This window comes from Nymphaea colorata, chromosome 1 (genome assembly GCF_008831285.2).
Source record: "Nymphaea colorata isolate Beijing-Zhang1983 chromosome 1, ASM883128v2, whole genome shotgun sequence".
Classification (NCBI taxonomy): Eukaryota; Viridiplantae; Streptophyta; class Magnoliopsida; order Nymphaeales; family Nymphaeaceae; genus Nymphaea; species Nymphaea colorata.
In genome coordinates, this window is record NC_045138.2 from 15,029,658 (window position 1) to 15,044,832 (window position 15,175).

The 15,175-nt window shown below is 42.2% G+C and overlaps 1 long non-coding RNA gene across 1 annotated transcript; it reads left to right on the forward strand.

Annotated features, from left to right (window-relative positions):
* Positions 1-10,946: 10,946 nt before the first annotated feature.
* LOC126409245 (uncharacterized) lies at positions 10,947-11,800 on the forward strand. The gene is made up of 2 exons (XR_007572102.1): positions 10,947-11,306; positions 11,400-11,800. It is a non-coding gene; the product is annotated as an uncharacterized LOC126409245 (long non-coding RNA).
* The last annotated feature ends 3,375 nt before the right edge of the window (positions 11,801-15,175 follow it).

Below are 15,175 nucleotides of genomic sequence, written 5' to 3' on the forward strand. Positions count from 1 at the left end.
ATTTCCTATCGAGCAAAACATGAAAATTGCAAAGAATGGAAAAAAGTGATCTTTCTGTGCATTAGTACTCAGTTCTCAACCTCAATGAGCTGAACATTCGCAAGTCTACCCATCTTGCTTGGCCCTGTCTACTAATCGTCAGCCTTAATGAGCAGAATATTAAGACATGAAAAACGTGGGCTTAGTCTGCCTATAGTCCAATAGTGCACATCAAGCTAAACAAAAATCATTACATGTGTTGTGTTCGTTTGATAGTTTGCCTCGCAGACTCTCTGTTTGCTTGAATCCTCCTCAGCCTTCTTTCCTCTTTCTCGGCTTATAGAAAGTTTCAAATATAAACAAACATCTTATAAAGCATCAAAAAGAGAAGCAGCCTGCAAGTTAAGGCTTTTATCAGTAACTGGTAACTGGATTTGCTGTTCTTCAATTTTTCTTTAGCATAGGGTTGGGACCTTTTTGTAACTGTTGAGCTTGTTTGCTCAAACAATGAGCCTAAGCCTGGGCATCGGGCCGGGCCACCGCCGGGCCTGGGCCCGATAGGCCGGCCCGGGTCAGCATGTTTAGCTCCTTTAGATTAAAAAAATAATTTTTTAATTTTTTTAATAATATATATTTATTATTAATAAATATATTTTATATTTTAAAAAATAATTTTATAATTATAAAATTATTTTCAAATTTTAAATAGGTCGGGCCTGGGCCGAGACTCGAGCTATCAGGCCATGCCCGGCCCGGGCTGACCTGCCTGATGGGCCGAATTGGGCTGGCAAGGCCTGGCCAGATGCCCACCCTTAAATGAGCCTGTTTCAACGCCACAAAACAGAGACTCAGTATCAGAAGTCTTCTAAATCTTTAACTTTTTAGCAACTTTCCACTAAAGAAAAAAAACTCCATCTATTATGTGTTTATCAAAATGCATAGAGGAAACAATAAAAAAAGTACACAAGACTACACAAACATAAGATGCACTAAGGTCTTTGACAAACGTGGAGAGGATTCAAAGACCAAACAAACATAAGATGCACCAAGGTCTTTGACAAACTTGGAGAGGATTCAAAGAACGGCAAGCCGAACCTGCGCATCCTGTCAGGAGCAAGGCTTGTTGAAATCCTGGAACGATTTCCCCCAAATCTCAGCTCTCCACCGCTGCACCGCCGTACGGCTCCCCCGTCGACCCCATTTCATCTCGGCCCCACGTCGGCACTCCAACCCCCTGCTTGCCATCAAGGCAAGCTGCACAAACTCTAGAGTCCAACACTGCCAGAAGGCTCGTCCTCTAGAGTCGTCGACCTCTCTGCCACTGCATCCAAAGGCTCCAAGTGCTTATCCGAGGATGGATCCGCACCTCTCCGGAGCTCACCAAGAGTTAAGGCTGGGCGTCGGGCAGGTGATTAGTTTAATATTTACGTAAACAATCTATTCTGACACTGCTGCTGCACAAAAATGGAGTTATCTAATGAATTTTGCATGGTCAAATTTTGCCAATGGATTGCATTTGATTTATGGATGTTTGTCATTTTGTATTCAACCGTTTCTGATTTCAATCCATTTTTTAATACATTTTCAATTTTAAGTACTGGTTGCCAACCGTACTTAAAGCATGTGCTGGGCATGCTTATCACCGGAAATGAGGTGGTCACCAATCGAAAAATACTAATACTGGCCATGGCTTTGATGGTGTTCATTAACGGTAAATGCAAGAGAGGGGAAGTTCCACATATCCCGTTTTAACAGTGAATAAAACATAGAACTAGGGTTTACTGCTCCGTTGCCCACCTCGAACTCCGACCCAACTCCTGGTAAGGGTGGGCATCCGGCCGACTCGATCCAGCCCGTCGGGCGGGTAATCCCGGCCCGCGCCCAACCCGATAGCCCGGGTCTCGGCCCGGCCCCGACCCATTTAAAATTTAAAAATAATTTTTTAAATTATAAAATAAATTTTTTAAATATAAAATATATTTATTAAAAATAAAAATATTTTCTTAAAACAAAAAAATTTAAAAAAAATCATTTTTTAATCTAGACAGGCTAAACGGGCCGGACCGGGCTGACCCGGGGCAGGTTTTTCCCAGCCCAAGCCCGGCGCAATCGGGCCAGGCCGGGCCGGCCCGCCGGTGACCCGGCCTGACGCTCAGCCTTAACTCCTGGCGAGCTCTGGAGAGGTGCAGATCCATCCTCGGATAAGCTCTTCGAGCCTTTGGATGCAGTGGCAGAGAGGTCGACGACTCTAGAGGACGAGCCTTCTCGCAGTGTTGGACGGGATCCAATGGTGAAGATCGAGCTCGATGCAGTCCACGCACTTGCAGAGTTTGCGCAGCTTGTGCTGATGGCGAGCAGGGGTTGGAGTGCCAGCGTGGGGCCGAGATGAAATGGGGTCGACGGGAGAGTGGCCGCAGGTGGGGTCCCGCCACACTTACTGCTTCTCGACTCAATGGGGAGGCCCTTCTTCCCTGCTCAACGTTTAACGTCGCTGAGAGAGAGCTGCAGAGAGAGAGGAGCCCGAGCCTGGAGTGATGGAATCCACTCGTTCGACTGCCGGCACGCGCGTGCCTCTCAGTGTCGTCGGCGACGACTTCGGTTCCAAACGGGCCGGCGAGAGAAGGACGCCTTCTCGCCGTGGCTTGAAGAACAAACCAGCGGGTAAGTTTCTTTTTCTGAGTTCTCTCCGGTTATTGCACTTGTTCGGACGAATTCTTGATCTTGGAATTATCAGACAATGTTAGCATTCATAGAGTTTTCTTTTTGGCGACACCGGGGAGCAGTGCACTTCTATTCCTTGCTTTCAGAACAACAGTAGTTTTGCAAGGATTGGCCGATCTTATTTTTCATTTTTTTTTTCGAATGGATTAGGGTGGCGGGTGGGCATCGGGCCGGGCCGCCCTGGCCCGGTAAGACCCGCCCCAGCCCGGTGAGACCCGGTCCGGGTCGGCCCGCTGAGGGAAGGTGGGGAACGCGGGAAGGGGGAAGGCCGATGGGGGAGAAGGAGTCAGGAGAGGTGGGGAAGGGGGATGAAGGAGATAACGACCTCATCTACAGGCTCTCCCTCGTCGGCCTCTCCCTCCGGGGCTCCCTCTCCCCTTTCCTCTCAAACTGCTCCGACCTCCAGGCCTTCGACCTCTCTTACAGCCATCTTACAACCAAATCTCCGGCCCCATCCCTACCGAGCTCCAATCCCTTGTCAACCTCGCATCCTCAACCTATCCGCCAATAGCCTCTCCGGCCCTATACCTCCTCAGCTTGCCCTTTGTACCTACCTCAATATCATCGACCTCCACCGCAACCAGCTCACTGGCCCTTCCGTGACTCTTCCCCTCTATCCTCTCTCTTCCTTATGTTTTTCTAGATTCCCAGGCAATCTATTGTAAGTTGGTATCAGATAAGAATATTTGTAACCAGCTAGTAGAGTCTCATGGAGTCTTTTCCAGAGACTAGTAGCAGCAAGTTATCATCAACCTCTTCGGGGATTGATGAAATCTCTGTAAGTATGTTTGCTTCAGTTATGGAATAAATTGTTAGTTTTCCTTACGATTATGTTTTGATATTTTGATTTTCAAGCATGTGTAGAGTAGTCTTATTTTCTACTATTTGCTTAGTCGAAGTTCACCTAAGTTCGCCTATATGATTGTTTGCCGTTTGGTAAAAGAGGAGCCTGAATAAATAAGAAGTTTCGCCTATATGACCAAATAAATAAAAAGCTAGTTGTTGCCCTAGAAAGAAATATAGAAATTAATATGGTAGAAACAAGTAGTATATCAGGATCAGAACATGAGCCTGAAACCTATGAACCTAGCATAACCTATATAGAATTAATGAACCAAGAACGAACTGAACAAATAACTGATATGAAAATTAACATGAATACAATTGTTTGCTTTGCCATGATCAATCTCGTATTCTAACTGTGCTTGTTGTGTCGTGGAGACTCTCAACCTCCCCCACCATCAAAAGTGGCAGCAGAGAGCTCGATGGAGTTGGATGCTGCTCAGACACTTGTAGATTTTGCGCGTCTTGCGCTGATGGAGAGCAGGGGGCTGGATTGCCAGCGTGGGGTCCAGATGAACTGGGGCCGACGGGGGTGCCGTACGGCGGTGCTGCGACGGAGATGCTCTTGGCAGGACGTGCAGGTTTGGCTCGCCATTCTTTACATGCTCTCATGTTTTTCATTTATAGTTAGCTACCCCTTTCTTTTTTTGATGCTTTATAAGAATTTTGTTTATATTTGAAACTTTCTACAGGCCGAGAAAGTGGAAAAAAGGCCAAGGAGGATCAGTCAAGCAAACAGAGAATCTCTAAGGCAGGCTATCGAACAAACAGAGGTAATGATTTCCGTTTAGCTAAGCACTATATTGGACTATAGGCTGCTTTCACTACATTTATTGATTCTATTCGAAGCATTTTGAATCGTGGTTTTTTTGCACTAGGCCCTCTGCGAAGAGTTGGCAAGGAAAGCTGCATACCTGTCATTAGAAGTCAACAAATTAAAACAAGTAAGAATCATTACTTAGTTTTATTCTATGTTTCATTACTTGCTATCTACTTTGATTTATTTTCTTATTTTATGTTTGCAGTTTGTTAATGCTAGTGGAGAGGAATGACTAGGCAGCGCATGGGACGCATGGAGTGTGTGAAATTTATTGTATCGTGCCTTATTGTTTTGAATGGTTGAAGAATCTAATAGATTTGTTAGTTGCAATTTTTATCATATTCTAGAGTATAATCTGGTGACTTCTTGGTGTTCCTTGTTTTGGAAGATTGAAAAATGCTAGTATTTTTGTTAGTTTCAATTTTTATCATATTCTAGAGTATAATCTGTGCCTTCTTGGTCTTTCCTAGAGCAATGGAATCCACTCGTTCGACTGCTGGCACGCGCGTGCCTCTCAGTGTCGTCGGCGACGGCTTCGGTTCCAGACGGGCCGGCGAGAGAAGGGCGAATTCTCGCCGTGGCTTGAAGAACAAACCAGCGGGTAAGTTTCTTTCTCTGAGTTCTCTCCGGTTATTGCATTTGTTTGGACGAATTCTTGATCTTGGAATTATCAGACAATGTTAGCATTCATAGAGTTTTCTTTTTGGCGATACCGGGGAGCAGTGCACTTCTCTTCCTTGCTTTCAGAACAACAGTAGTTTTGCATGGATTGGCCGATCTTATTTTTCATTTTTTTTTTCGAATGGATTAGGGTGGCGGGTGGGCATCGGGCCGGGCCGCCCCGGCCCGGTAAGACCCGCCCCGGCCCGATGAGACCCGGTCCGGGTGGGCCCGGTGAGACCCGGTCCGGGTGGGCCCGGTGAGACCCGGTCCGGGTCGGCCCGCTGAGGGAAGGCGGGGAACGCGGGAAGGGGGAAGGCCGATGGGGGAGAAGGAGTCAGGGGAGGTGGGGAAGGGGGAAGAAGGAGATAATGACATCATCTACAGGCTCTCCCTCATCGGCCTCTCCCTCCGAGGCTCCCTCTCCTCTTTCCTCTTAAACTGCTCCGACCTCCAGGCCCTCAACCTCTCTTACAACCATCTTACAACCAGATCTCCGGCCCCATCCCTACCGAGCTCCAATCCCTTGTCAACCTCGCCGTCCTCAACCTATCCGCCAATAGCCTCTCCGGCCCTATACCTCCTCAGCTTGCCCTCTGTACCTACCTCAATATCATCGACCTCCACCGCAACCAGCTCACTGGCCCCTCTGTGACTCTTCCCCTCTATCCTCTCTCTTCCTTATGTTTTTCTAGATTCCCAGGCAATCTATTGTAAGTTGGTATCATATAAGAATATTTGTAACCAGCTAGTAGAGTCTCATGGAGTCTGTTCCAGAGACTAGTAGCAGCAAGTTATCATCAACCTCTTCCGTACGGCGGTGCGGCGGTGGAGAGCTGAGATTTGGGGGAAATCGTTCCAGGATTTCAACAAGCCTTGCTCTTGGTAGGATGCGCAGGTTCGGCTTGCAGTTCTTTGAATCCTCTCCACGTTTGTCAAAGACCTTGGTGCATCTTATGTTTGTTTGGTCTTGTGCACTTTCTTCTATTGTTCCCCTCTATGCATTTTTATAAACACATAAAGTTATTTTTTCTTTAACGGAAAGTTGCTAAAAAGTTAAAGATTTAGAGGACTTCTGATATTGAGTCTCTGCTTTGTGGCGTTGAAACAGGCTCATTTAAGGGTGGGCATCGGGCCGGGCCTGGTCGGCCTGATGCGGCCCGTCGGGTAGGTGAGCCCGGGCAAGGCGCGGCCTGATAGCCCGAGTCTCGGCTAGGGCCGGCCAATTTAAAATTATAAAATAATTTTTTAATTATAAAATAATTTTTTAATTATAAAATAATTTTTTAATTATAAAATAATTTTTTTAAATATAAAATATATTTATTAATAATAAATATATATTATTAAAAAATTAAAAAATTATTTTTTAATCTAAACGGGCTGACCCAGGCCAGCCTATCGGGCCCGAGCCCGGCGGTGGGCTGGCCCGATGCCCAGGCTTAGGCTCATTGCTCGAACAAACAAGCTCAGCAGTTACAAAAATGTCTCAACCCCATGCGAAAGAAAAATTGAAGAACAGAAAATCCAATTAAGCCTTAAGAAGTGCTTCTCTTTTTTATGCTTTGCAAGAAGTTTGTTTATATTTGAAACTTTCTATAAGCCGAGAAAGAGGAAAGAAGGCTGAGGAGGATTCAAGCAAACAGAGAGTCTGCGAGGCAGACTATCAAACGAACACAACACATGTAACATTCAAGGTTTGTCTTGGCTTCCGTCGTTGCTGTAAATCGTACTTTCAAAGGGTGGTCCGGCACACTAAAGCACTACCGGAATATAACTGGGAAGAGCCGTACATTAATGAAGGCATTCAATGGCAGAACCATTCAACTAATCAAGCTGAGTTGGGTTGGGCTGGACTAGAATTCATTCATTTAAGGGAGATGTCCGATATATCTAAAATCATGAAATTTTAAAATCATGAAACCATGTGGGGGGCATTTTTTTTGTGTCCCTAGTTTCAGAAGCATGCACGAAGCCCAAGCCGTCAACTTCACGTATTAACTAAAGTTACTCAAAAAGGGAATGGGGATTTCTTGCTCTGCATGTCTTCTCTGAGGTGATATTAAAATGCATTTTTGTTAATAAATATATTTTATATTTAAAAAATTATTTTATAATTTAAAAATTATTTTTTAATTTTAAATGGGCCGCGCCGGACCAGGCTCACCGGCCCGTCCTAATGCCCACCCTTATTTCAACGACACAAAGCAGAGACTCAATATCATAAGTCTTCTAAACTTTTAACTTTTTAGCAACTTTTCACTAAGGGGCCGTTTGATGACTTGGAAATCTGGAATTAGAAATATATTTCTAGAAATATATTTCTTGGAAAAAAGGAATGAGAAAAATCTTTTCGATTCTCATTTTGATGTGTGTGTGATGAATGAGAAAAAAATTTCCTTGAAACTTATTTCTTAGTTTGATGGATTGGAAATTTTTTTCCGCTTATTGTGTGAATGTGTCTATGCATTTTCACTGTTCAAGAATGCATGCCCTCCAAACAGCATGACAGTAGTTAGTTTAGAATTTTTACTAAAAACATGGTGCATCTAACTAATTTTGGTAAAGGATGCTGGATAAAAATGAAAATAAAGAAAAGTAACTGGGGCTGAAGTAAAAAAATTTTGTAAAAGGGGAACGACGTTTTTGTAAGAGGGGATCGACATTTTTTTCTTTCGTTTCATTTCTCAGCGTCGTCTTTTCTTTCTTCACCTGCCGGCATCGATTTGTGGCTGGAGACCGACCAACTGTGGCTGGAGGCGATTGACAGTTCGGGAATGGCGACGGAAGAAATGGCTGTCGACAACCACCAGCGATTGACGAAATGGTAGCGAGATGAGGCGTTTTTTATCTATTTCTGTTTGTTTTAGGTTTTATTTTTCTTTATCACCGGAAAAACCAACGGCCGATGGTTGCAATAAACGCCGGCGATTTCTAGTTATATTTCTGTCTCTTTGTCTATCTCTTAGTCGCTTTCTCTCTTTCTCTAACCCTTTGGCATTGAAACCCTTTGTCATGACTATGGGTCGCCGAAAACCAAGAAGCTGAGGCTGTCGTCTCCGGCTTCATTACCGTCTTCCTTTTACAAATGGTCGAAGCCGCGGAGAGATGCCGTTCCTATGGTAGAAGAGCTGCTGCGGTCCTGCGGATGGGAGAAGAGGAGGCTGAGGCGCTATTGTGAAGAGTGACGGAGAAGCCCAACGGTCATTTTTTTATTTCCGGAAAATTTTTTCCACCCCTTTCGGTGGAAAGAAATTTCCGGAAATATATTTCCGGAAAGGATGGCAACGGTTACATTTTTCTTCCCTAGTTTGATGAGGAGGAAAAATTTTTAAAAATTTGAATTTTTTTTCTTGGTGAACAGGAGATTTCCTGCCCGTCAAACGGGCCCTAAAGAAAAAATAACTCCATCTATTCTGTGTTTATCAAAATGCATAGAGGGAACAATAGAAAAAAGTATACCAAACCAAATAAACGTAAGATGCACCAAGCTCTTTAACCAGAAATGACAAACATGGAGAGGATTCAAAGATCGGCGAACCGATCCTGCCAGGAGCAAGGCTTGTTGAAATCCTAAAATGATTTCCCCAAATCTCAGCTCTCCACCGCCGCACTGCCGTACGGCACCCCCATTGACCCCATTTCATCTCGACCCCATGCCGACACTCGAGCCCCCTTGCCCGCCATCAGCGCAAGCTGCGCAAACTCTGCATGTGCGTGAGTAGCATCGAGCTCGATCTTCACCATTGGATCCCGTCCAACATTGCCAGAAGGCTCGTCCTCCAGAGTCATCGACCTTTCTGCCACTGCATCCAAAGGTTCCAAGAGCTTATCCGAGGATGGATCTGCACCTCTTCGGAGCTCGCCAGGAGTTGGGTCGGAGTTCGAGGTGGCATTGGAGCAATAAACCCTAGTTTTGTCTCCGTCTGTAGCCATTGAAGAGGGGAAGCACAACCATTGAAGAGGGGAAGTACAAGGGCGGAGGGAGGGGGGCCCGCCTAGGCCATGGCCCCTGGACAATGAAAAAAAAAATTTACATTGAAAAAAATAATATTTTTTAATTGTGTCATATTTAAATTTAATTTGGCTCTACCCAGATCCAGAGGTTGGATTGTCTGTCCGTCCCTGAAAAAAATCCTGGCTCCACCTCTAAAGAAGCAGCTACCGCTCTCTGGTTCAGAAGGGAAGAAAGGAAGTGGAAAATGGTGCTAATACCCCGAAGGGGGAGGTTGAGAGTCGCCATCTTGCTTGGCCGCCACCACTTCTGATGGTGGGGGATGTTGCTTCAAACGTCGCCCTTTTCTTTCTTTTGATGGTGGGGAAGGTTGAGAGTCACCACGACACATCGAGCACAGTTAGAATACGAGAGTACCAGAAGATGGATGGTAGAGATCATGGCAAAGCATTCGGCAATCTCAGCTTTCTTAAGTGCAGCACATAACTAAGTAGCTGATCACTTCAACCCACTGTGGCACTTACTCGGTGGATCCATCCGTCGATTCAGTGATTCATTTCATTCAATCAGGAATTTGAAACATATTATTATATTTATTTTTCAATAAAATAACAAAAAATGTTTAGATGATTAAAAATACCAAAAATTTAAATTGAAAAGATTGAATAGTACGCAAAAGAAATTGTTATTGAAATGGGCTTATTCATTTAAGGTCTCATGAAAGAAGTTGGCTCATGTTCAACAGCACGTTAATGGCTGAAACAAGTGAAAAATGGTAAGATACTTACACTGAAAAATGGCATGATCCGGACCTGCTAGGCTTGCCCATGATCCAATGTGTCTATCATTGTTTTTGCTGTTGGGTAGGATGCATACCAACTTTGGATACGGATCTGGGTCCTGGATCAACTCATGACCTTATTATTGTCACTGGTCTGGTCGGTCCTGCTAGGTCTTTGTCATTCTGACTATGGGATAAACATGCCTTGAATTTGCCTACACGATCACATTCATGACAAAGTACCCCTACCATTATTTGGACCCTCAATGTTATTTAGATCCAGATTTTGTACAATACCCGTAGTTGCTAGTAGGTTGCTGATCACATGTTCCGTAATTAAAAGCCTACGTCAAAGTGTAGGCAAATTCAACATCCAAAGAACTTTGACGTATCAAAGAATTTTGAATCATAGGGTGGGTATGGTGTGGGCGAGGGCTTCGCGTCGAGACCGGGCGGCGAGAGAAGGACGCGTTGCTTTCAGAAGCACCCTGCGCGTGAGTTTCTTCTAGTTGAAAGATTGAATAGTATGCAAAAGAAACTCACGCGCAGGGTGCTTCTAAAAGCAACGCGTCCTTCTCTCGCCGCACGGTCTCGACGCGGAGCCCTCGCCCACACCATACCCACCCTATGATTCAAAATTCTTTGGAGGAGAACTAATGGTGAACTAATGGAGAGGGCAAGTGCAAGCTTGGCAGATGGAGGAAACCCCGTATCTGGTTTTCACTCTAAAGCTCTTGCCCTCATACCCATCGTTGGAACCAATGATCCCTCAAACCATGAGAACTTCGTCCTGGCAGATCTAGATTCGAAAGAACATGCTTCTCCCCTGCCTCAATGTTCAATTCTTCATTCGTCAACACAGTTTCAAGATAAACATAAGTATAATAAGAGATTGACAGATGCGGCTGCTACAACTGAAGCCAGAAAGAGAAGGAAAGAGCTCATAAGCATAACCTATTCAAATTTTTTGGACTAATCCTGAGCATTGGAACTGCTGTTTTCTTTGTCTGGTGCCTCGTGTCAAAAGACCTAAGCATCGGATTGTGTAAGACGTAATCTATGTAACAAGAAATCCACTTTATAGACAATGATGAGCCTCTCGGGAGAACACTGCCTTGCGCGATACTTCAAAATTTTCTTACAGCAATAGGATTTAGCTTTTCTTTCATATGCCAAAGAGATGAAATTCGATCGAAGTGTACGAGTTGCAAGAACAGTTGAGCACGAACTGCATGTATTAATGAGGTCCGGCACGCGATGTGGTCTGTGCCATTGTTTAATGTTTTCCTGTGTGATTATCCAATGTTTCTTTCCATTACTTTTACATGGTTGTAGTCAGCGTTTTCTGTATTTTTCAAGCAAGGAATGTTTCTGCACTTGTGCACTCACTTTTGATTGTCCTGTTTTATTTTCTCCTGAAGTACTTGATCGGCAGACACGAAATTTAAGGCGCACGACGAGCTCATCGGGCTATGCCAACTGCTTGTAAGGGAGAAAATAAGAACTACAAAATCAACAAGATTTTGTCTGAGCAGCATGATCTCGAGGTGGGTTCCAATTTCCAACGCCCAACTTAACAAACAGCTTGGAATTTGAATACATGATTTGCTTCTAATCAAACCAGGGGGTTGGCCTTTCAGATGCTCCTTTTCCATGTATCGCCAAGATATAAAGGAAGAAGACAGTCAGAAGCAAAATTGAAAAGAAAGTACTTTAGCCTTGATTTTGAGTTTATTGAGTGCCTCTGCCTTTCCACGACAGCCTCATTAGTTGGTGCGTCCAACCCAAGCGAATGATGTTGAGCATATGCAGCCGCTGGCAACTGAGCATTCCCAGTCGCAAAGAGGAAGACGGGCGCACCTGCGAAAGCACTGCCAGATGTTCAACCGCAGCTTCTCATTGTTCAACATACATCAATATGAGTTGTCTGAGCTTCATGCTTTCGCAAGCTTATGAACCCCGATTGGTTATTTGCAGTTCTTTGATGTTGATATTGACGCTCGTTGCTGACATCAAATTTTAGGTTTAAACAGCCTGATCAGCTGGACCCACGTTAAGAATGGGCACGGTAGCAAATGTGCACTTGACATGAGATGGCAACTGATAATTTGATGATCCATTACATGTAGTAGCCATTACGTGCACATCTCAATTCAGATGCATTTGGAGAGAAATCTTGCACTGCTAATGAGACAACAAAGAGGAAGGTGGTTGATGCGTCTTTGGCCGTAAGGATTATCCTTCCGCAAAAAAGAAGACACATATTGGAGTGTGAAGAAAGAAGAGAATAATGTTTGAAGAAGGAAGAGTGGGGGAAACTTTACGTGTAGATAATAAAGCATTCAGAAAAAACATAAGAAGAAAGCAATTGCAGCACAAATTAGTCTTTTTGGCTTTTTTTTTTTTGGCATCTTGGAACTTTTAGTCGAAGACGAATAATAAGCTCTTCAAAATGGAATGTTCCTCTCAAATCATGTAACTTAATGCAAGTTCTCTTTAACACTTGTACAAGTAACCTTTCCTTAAAGCTCACAGGACAAGAAAATACAGGCGTTTTCCACTAACTTCTTCGAAGCTTTAAAAAAATACCATTTCATGAGGTACATAGTTTCATGTTTAAGTGTTCTGGCCTACATGGTTTCAAGCTTAATATGCTGGCCACGTATGATTTGCTACCATAATGTTTGAATATTTACTAGAGAGAGAAGGGAACGGTAGACTTTAATTTCACTCTATTTATTGTCGGTCTCATGAAAGAAGTTGGCTCATGTTCAACAGCATGTTATTCCACATATATCCAAGTCGTGAATATTCAATTGGGTTCCACTCAGGAATTCCACGCTGGTTCGAATCATTCAATTGGGTTCACCCGAAAAAGCAAGGGAAAGACATTCTTTGGTTGGAAATTTGCTTTCCTTTCTCGCAAAGGTGTTAAATCCAAACCGTTCATGGACTTTCCGATAAAACTTAGCTAATTAGGCAAATGATGGAAACAATCCTGATACCTTTTTATAATTGTTGCTATCAATATCGAATCATCCCCTTTTGCGAGGATCTCCTTTTCGAAATTGGGTAAAGTGCCACACCCTATTTTCACAATGAATTTAGTTCTCTCTGCATTAATGGATTTAGATTGTGATTGGTCAATCATATTGACTGAATTAATTGGCATCTATAACCAGTTTTAAACCCGGACCAAGCCTAATCAAGTCTACCTAGCAGTATGTCCAATTCATTGAGCTGGTTGAGTCTTAATGCAACCTTCTTTCTCGTATCTGCGTCTTCATCGAGTGCAACACACTACAGAAAATTCTTCTCAGATATTGATGGTCACTCATTCAAAGTCATGAGATAAAGTTGATACATATTAATCTACGTATTAACAATATGTCCCTTAAAGTCTCTATAAGAGGTTGTTTGGTAATAATAACTGTTATTATTTCATGAATCTCCATAAAAAAGCAGGATAGATTCATCGAATACTGCAACGTACTATTTAATGGATCTGTATGATAAATTAATGGAACAACAACAGTAAATTCATGGAACAACAACAGTATAATACTAATGTCAAACATTCATATGTCTTGATGGATCCCCTTTGAACAAAGTTTTACATTGTCCACCTTATGGATCTCGAAGTCCTGATTAACTAGGATTAATTTGAAGGATACAATGACAAATAATGCAGACTCTTGACCTCTTTCATCTGGAAGGTGAAAACGTAATTATGTTATGTCTTGAGAACTTGTTCTAACATAACAGTAATTGTTGTTTTGTTTTTTGTTTTTTTTTTTTAAATTAAGCTCCTCATTTGATTGGTTAAAAGTATTAAGTATAGAACAATTTACATGGTAACTGTAACATAGACCCTAGGAGATGCATCAATGAATGTCATATATATATATATATATATATATATATATATATATATATATATATATATATATATATATATATATTGGCATGTACACAGACTAAGTTATATCCTACAAAGATCTAATCTTAAACAATTAACGAAGGCATTGACTTAATATAAATGCATATTGCGCTCAATTATTTTTACTTTTGCGATCCATGCATCGGTCTGGAGAAATCATAATGAAAGCAATGTTTAAATAAACAAGTCATATAAATAAAATAGTACATGTTAATAACCAATAGCTATAACAATGAGCCAAAACTGAGTTACAAACAAACAAAAACAAGTAAAAGAAAGGAATTTGGAATAATTTTGGTCCAGATTACTTGTAAGACCCAATCCGAGACTGACCTGAGTTCTTGAGTTCTCGGCATACCCTATAAGATTGAATACATATAAAGAAAAAAACAAGCATATTTCACACCTAATATTGCAAACTTCAACTATCTGCCCCTCAAATAGACTCCTTCAAAAACCTGCCATTGTGTGGAGTATCAAGCTGTTGAAAACTAATTTCCAACTCAGGTGCTCGACTTGAATAGTTTAATTCTCTTGGTAGAAAGACAGAAGACATGATGTTTAAAACCACAAGATAACGGATGGAAAATGATACTGAATAAGAAATCTAACGTACCCATACATGAAAGAAAAAGATTTGTAAACAAGCATAAGATGTTCAACTATTTGTGATGGTGGTCCATTAGCTCTGTTCTTATGCATAAACAAGTGATCTATAGCAAAAAATTTCTGGTTCTACTTTTGTCATTGTTTGTGGTCAAGCTTAGTTTGACTCCTTGAAGATAGTTATGTGAGGATATAGGGATGTCAATTAAAATATCTGACCGAACCATTGGTTTCCAAAAACTAGCTAGTTTTCTACAACACAACCCATGAATCAAGCTGATGGACCGCTAGTGTCTGCCATTGAACCAGTCCATTCATTCCAAGGACTTCTGTCTGTTCCAGCTCAGGCATAGGCAGATTCAAGCACATGGCGCAAACTCTCACCCACACACTCGCACTCTCTTTTTCTATTATATAAATAACATGGATTCCTCCAACGGTGAGAAAAATCCCTCAAGTAGCCCAATGTTTTTTTTGTTTGGGTTGTGTCAATGAGGTGGGATGTAGTTTATATATATATATATATATATATATATATACTAATTAAAATCAAATTTAGATTGAAAATCATTTTTATATATAGAATTTACAGATTTCTCCAATCAAAGTTTAGACTGAACAGTCCTCAGCACACCACTCGATACAATGTACATGTACACTCATTTTCTCTTTTTGACTAGTGTACATACATGGCAAGTGTAAAACAAATTTAATAGCCCATGCTTGAGAAAATCAGAATAATAACAGTGCATCTATTAATTCTCCAACCAGCCACTCACCCCCAACTTCCAAAATAAAATTGCAAAATAAAATTCATCTTGACTTTAAAAATAAAAAATAAAAAAAGAGGGCAAGGATTTCTAATTTCTT